Here is a 6423-nt window from a genome sequence, read left to right as displayed (position 1 = left end):
GACTGGGCGCCCTGGACGGTGAGGGGGTGCTGGTCGTGGAGACTTGGTGCCCTGACTGCAGGGCAGTGATGGGGTGAGGGCCTTGGAGACTGGGCACCCTGGATGGTGATGGGGTGCTGGTCATGGAGACTTGGTACCCTGACTGCAGGGCGGCGATGGGGTAAGGGCCTTGGAGACTGGGTGCCCTGGACCATGATGGGGTGAAGGCCACAGAGACTGGGCTGCTGCAGGTGCTTGCTCAGGCTGTTCTGCTAGCTGCCTCACCGGGTGTGTCTCCCCAGCAGGACTGGTCCAGATTTGGACTAGGATGAGAGCAACAGATTAAAAGGTCAGTAAACCCAGTCCAAGAGAGATGTTTGTGAGAAAAGGCAGCAGGCAAGAACTAGATCTGGGGGTGACACTCAGAAGAACGGGAGGATTATCTCCCGTGTCTGCCATGCGGGTCTGTGCTTCTCAGGTGTTTGTTCCTGGATCTTTGAGAATGGTGTGTTTCCTGTAGGAGAAGCACACACAGGGACAGAGGTGGCCAAGACGGTGGTGGAGGCCACAGTGAGGGTGGACAGGACAGGCAGTGAGCCGTCCCCCTGGTGCACGCTGGGCTTGCTGGAAGCCTGCAGAAAGTGTCTCCAGCCCTCACCGAATCTCCACTGGCCAGTTAGCAACTATGTCTGTGGTGGTCAGAGTTGGGGATGGAGATGGAGGCAGGCATCCTTTTCTAAGTGAAATGATCTATATGGCTCCTCCCAGGTGACTCCTGGCATGCAGACACTTGAGGAGGATGAGCAAAGATCTTGGGAAGTGGGGAGTGTCTGAGGTGGGCAAGAATATACAGGGAAAATGCCTGGTGTTTGAGGAATATAGTGAAGGCCTACAGTTGTGACTCGAGTTCTATGGGCAGGAGGCAGAGCAGTACAGAGTGAGGAAAGGACGCCATCCTCAGAAGTCTGGATCCCATTCCTTGTCCACTCAGTGGTGGGGCCCTAGGGGCAGAGGGACTGGGTTCACTCTGAAAGTGAGTCTGCAGTGGTAGGCGTGCCCCTGTGCTGGGAGCACCTGGAAGCTGGGAGCTGATGCTGGTGTGGGTGCGGAAGCCACCTGGAGCCACAGGCAGCAGCACGGTGCGGGGCAGGTGCCTGGTGTGGATGTAGAGGATGCCTGGAGCCACAGGCAGCAGCACAGTGGGGTGCAAGTGCCTAGTGTGGGTGCCGAGGATGCCTGGAGCCCCGGGTAGCAGCACAGTGGGGTACAGGTGCCTGGTGTGGGTGCAGAGGCCGCCTAGAGCCAGGAGCAGCAGCACAGCAGGGTGCAGGTGCCTGGTGTGGATGTAGAGGCCGCCTGGAGCCACAGGCAGCAGCATGGCGGGGTACAGGTGCCTGGTGTGGATGTAGAGGCTGCCTGAAGCCACAGGCAGCAGCATGGTGGGGTGCAGGTGCCTGGTGTGGGTGCAGAACCACCTGGAGCCAGGAGCAGCAGCATGGCGGGGTGTAGGTGACCAGTTTGGGTGCAGAGGGTGCCTGGCACTGAGGGCAGCAGCAGGGCAGGAGCAGGATGGTGAGGCAGGGCATGAGCCCAGGGTGGGAAGGTCAGCTGCACACATGGATTGAGCATGAGGTGTGAGAGACAGAGGCAAGAACAACTCTATGACTGTCCTATTCAATGCACGGTGTCCTTTACAGAGTGACAGGGCAGGAGAGAGCAGGGTGCTGTGGTCAAAGAACCAGCACAACGTGCCGCTCTTGGCAGGTCACGGTGGGGAAGCCCGTAGGAGGTGGAGCGCCACTCATTTTCCAGGGTGAGGGGATCGATCTCACGTGGGAGAAGTGACCCGTCGTCTGTCCCTCTGTTGCTGCAGGTGCCCCTGGTGTCCAGGGCAAGGGAAGACAGTGAGTTGGTCATAGCCCAATTTCCCACTGTGTTACTAATCACGGTCGTTACATTTCGGTGGAATATTACATCTGGTGTTGTAGGTAACTTTGGTCGAGTTGAGTAGGAGAAAAGTAACCAAGACATTTAAAAAACCTTACTGGAATTGTATTTTACTTAAAATAATGACTACTTTGTGTTTTACCATTTCCAAAATACAAAAGAAATTGAAAAGAAAAAGAAAACTTCGATATTGAAGTATGGTAGCCCAGGCAAAAGTGACAGAAACATATAAATTCTAAATGTACAGAACATTAGAAATACTTTTTAATCAAATTCCTTCACTTCATAAAGGAGGAATTCCAAGTTAGAGACCAGAAGCTTGTCCTGGACTGAAAATGTTACATGACAGCAGTATGTACAAATCCATGCCTTAGATTAACTTTTCATTTTTCTGCCTGGAACATCCCTAATTGAACCTGCCCTTCTGGGGAAGACATCAGACTGCATATTGAGGGTACATTTTGAGGGCAGTCTGTGAAGAAGGAAAGCCCTCTGTGCTTCCCCGCTTCCGATCTTTCTAATAAGCAAAACTCAAAGCCCGCCAAGAGGCCCCGTGTCCTGTGTCTCTGTGTGTGCACCAGGGTGCTCACTTGGCAGTGGGGCCACAGACCCACGGAAGAACAAAAGACAACAATCGAATCTGCCATTCAAAGAAACCATTTAACTTCTTGATCTGTGGCAGGAGTCTTTTGAAGTATGTGAGTGTGGGAAGAAAACAAGGGTTTCTTTATTAAAGCCCAGTTCTGACATTCATTTCTCTTTGCAAAAAGAGACTTTGGAATCACTGAGGCTATTTAGAAAGTCAAACAGTCAGGGGTGACTTTATGAGGAGCTCCAGCAGGAAGGAACTCAGGAAAATCATGAATAATTCAATTCTCTGGAACAAAGCAGTTACTTTATCAAAATGTATTCTAAATATAAAATGCATTCAAAACAATATCTTCCAATGAAAACATACACAACCACTCCAGATTCATAGAGCTATCAACTGGATCATTTGTGCAATAAAACGTCCACAAGAATATATTGTATAATAATAAAACCAGCTGTTTGGGGAGTTCTGTTCCTCACACTTCCCTCACAGTGTGTGTCCTGCTGCCAGCACTGTAAGGTTTTTGTGATTCATCTTACATGGATCTTCTTACATTTGGTTCTACTTTTACAATGTTGGTCAGGTTTGAGGAGTTTATATTATATTAGTTTATACTTGAATTTGGGTTGAGATCTAATCTTTGTTTATTAGCTATGAATATTGAGTTTCATAATTTTGGAAATTGTGATGCTTATGATCAGAAATATAGATCTGAATTTTCTAGCTTTCTAGCCTTTCACAAACTGATGGTCCTTCTGTTTAGGAGTCTTTCAAAAGACTCCTGCCACAGATCAAGACGTTAAGTGGTTTCTTTGAATGGCAGATTCAATTGTTGTCTTTTGTTCTTCCGTGGTCCTTCGGTTTAGGAGGACTTTTAAGGTCCTTTCTCCTTAAAATTGGTGCTCATAGGCTATTTGTAAAATGCACAGTACCATGCTAGTATACTAGTGCGTCAGAAAAGCCTTATATATATATAAATATAACATATACACACACATACACAATATGCATGTATATCTGCAGGTTAACATTAAGAATTCTATCATTATTGTCATCACTTTGACTTGCCTGATTTTCCTTAAGAAGATGTTTATCTTTCCATTAAGTAGAACAAACCTGCCCATAGGTGACCGTCTGAATGTGTGTCTCCTTGCTGACTGGCTCGCTCCGCAGTGCAGCCTACAGTGGAAGTTTGGTAGACACAGCAAACAAATCACCAGCCTGCTTCCCTCAAGTTCAAGTTCGTCTGTCTCTCCTGTGTTCATGACACCTCCTTCCCTACATGAAACAAAGTGAAATACACACGGAACAGTAACTTGAGATTAAGGTTCACTCAGTAGTTACTCCAGCTTTGTGTGCCATGAACTCACCAAAGAAAGGAGACCATTGCTGCTGTGGCTCAGGCTCGTGTAATTAAAGCTACAAAGTGTTTTTAAACTTTGACTCTGGGGAACTAAAGGTTTTCTCAGTTTCATGTGAAAATTTATGGTGGTTTATTTCAGTGTTAAATGGACAAAAAAATACTTTCCTCTTTATGATAAGGAAGCAATAACTAGAAGAGCAAACAGCATCTTTGCCTAACTGCAGGGTGTCAATGGTCCAGCCACGGACACAACCCTCTGGCCTAGCCAGATGAAACCAGCAGTTCTAGCCCTTTGGGAAATGTCTTCCTCCAGTGTGAAAACAGGAACAGGCCTCCTGTTTTCCAGCATTTTTCCTGTTTTCCAGCATTTTGAGCAGTGGCAGTAAGACTGCAGGTATATAGAATTCCACAAGGTGGCGACCTCGCCAAGCCAAACAAACAAAAGGGACCGGGAAATCACAAACACAGATGCTCTTCATTTTCGTTTTTACCTGTGGTTCTTCCTATACATTATGGCTCCTGGCTGTTCTTTTTACAAGTGCTAATTTTTTTTTACAAGTGCTAATTTTTTTCTCGTTGTATACAATACCAATACTACATCTGAGAATAATTATAATTTGTGTTTTTGTAAATTGAGATTTAATGAAAATTAGAAAGATTTGTTAATTGCTTATCTTTAACAACTTTAAACAGCTTATATGGGTCTAGTCCCCCCACATCTGTGCCCCTAAATCAAGCAAGTCCCTCTGAGTCTCTCCTGGTGTGCTTAGCAGTGGCAATGACCCTGGGGCTACAGAAGCTTTTTCCAGCAGTCAGGTTTTGAACCACAAGCTGAAAGGAAGCTGTAGGTTGACTCAGAGCATGGGACCTGTGTCTGACCTCCAGGGTCAGGGAAAGGAGCTGCTGACTCACAGCGTTTGAACTTGTGATCCTGCCAAGGAGGGTACCTGTGCCGGAGAAGCCACAGCAACTACCAGCCAGAGAGTTTGTTTCCTGTTTTGGTTATGAGCATTGAACTTAATCTGAGAAAGTTTTGCATAACTTCAGAAACAGGTGAGGGAAAACTTAAACACTATGGAAGGGGAGTTTTATGTCGGGCGGTAGACTAAAATGTTGACTCTGCCACACTTTTTAGGCAAGCAAAGCTTGAAAGTGCTGCAGAAATAAACACTTTCTAACCGACTCTGATTCCAGAGAATCTAAGTGACGTCACCGTGGTAATCAGGGTGATCTGTGCAGGACTTCCCACATGCTAGGCGCTGTCTGAAGCACACACCTCCCTCATTCCAAGGCGGGGACAGGAGACGAGAGGTCATGTGCACATCGTGTCCTGGTTAGGATGAAAACCCTGCTGTCGCCTGGGAACCAGGTTCTGAATCCATCCAGCCCTGTCGATTCTTAATCTTCCCTGAGTTGTCTGTACAGCAATGCTGCCTGTAAATGGCCATCACTGCGTTTGTCCCCTGGTGTCAGTGGGTGGGGATTTTTTGTTTGTTTCAATGAAAGGGAAAGCCCAAGGTCAAGGTCTGCATGGGGGGGTGTCTTTATTTAAAATTGCTGAAGCAAAACTAGGACATTCTAAGCATTGTCATCTCTACCTGCTATGAAAAACAATTCTGGGCCTTTTTTTTTAATCTAGTAGAACAATAATAAAACTTGGAACTAATACAGCTTTTATTACCCAAGCTGAAGGTTATAGGATAGCAATTATAGAAAGGGTTGGGCCACCTCTGTACACGGGCAGGTTAATTTCACTAAGAAATGGCAGCCGGGCGAGCCAGAGTTGTGGCTTTCTTACCTCCTGGCTGCCTGAGATCTGTGACCCTGAAGGAGGAAAGAGGAGAAAACAACGTGGGTGCCCGCACTGCGCTCTGTCTCTGTCTCTAGTCTTCAAAACCCCTCCAAAGAGTTGTGGGCATCCTCAGTTTTATTTATAATATGTCTGAAGTACAGTCAGGTTACTTAGCTGGTTAATTTAGTAAATGAAAGAGATGGATTTCAAATCCAGTATATTTGGTTTCAAATTTTCTGCTCATCATAACTCTTTGGTAGTTTAAATAGTGAACTCTAGTACATTTAAGGACAAAACGAAGAGAAGTGGCAGAGTGGCCTGGGGTGGGGATGGAGTTGTCATCAAGATGATGTAATTGAAAAGAGCACAGGTGATGCTTGGTACAGGGCTGGCCCTGAGCCAGGAGCTCAAATTCTGCCCCGTATTCTCTCCTCCTTCCCTCTCTCTCTCTCCTCTTTCCCTCTCCCCTCTCCTCTTTCCCTCTCTCCCCTCTCCTCTTTCCCTCTCCCCTCTCCTCTTTCCCTCTCTCCCCTCTCCTCTGTCTCTCTCTCTCCTCCTTCCCTCTCTCCCCTCTCCTCTTTCCCTCTTTCCCTCTCCTCTGTCTCTCTCTCTCCTCCTTCCCTCTCTCCCCTCTCCTCTTTCCCTCTCCTCTGTCTCTCTCTCTCTCCTCTTTCCCTCTCCTCTGTCTCTCTCTCTCCTCCTTCCCTCTCTCCCCTCTCCTCTTTCCCTCTCCTCTGTCTCTCTCTCTCT

General features: G+C 47.3%; 1 protein-coding gene across 1 annotated transcript in view; it reads left to right on the top strand.

Annotated features, from left to right (window-relative positions):
• Positions 1–6423, top strand: part of MYO16 (myosin XVI) — a 407489-nt gene that overhangs the window by 141783 nt on the left and 259283 nt on the right. The window lies entirely within an intron of this gene.

Source organism: Otolemur garnettii, unplaced genomic scaffold (genome assembly GCF_000181295.1).
Source record: "Otolemur garnettii isolate 467f Iridium unplaced genomic scaffold, OtoGar3 scaffold00161, whole genome shotgun sequence".
In the NCBI taxonomy this organism is placed as follows: domain Eukaryota; kingdom Metazoa; phylum Chordata; class Mammalia; order Primates; family Galagidae; genus Otolemur; species Otolemur garnettii.
This window is presented reverse-complemented; position numbering and strand designations above follow the sequence as displayed.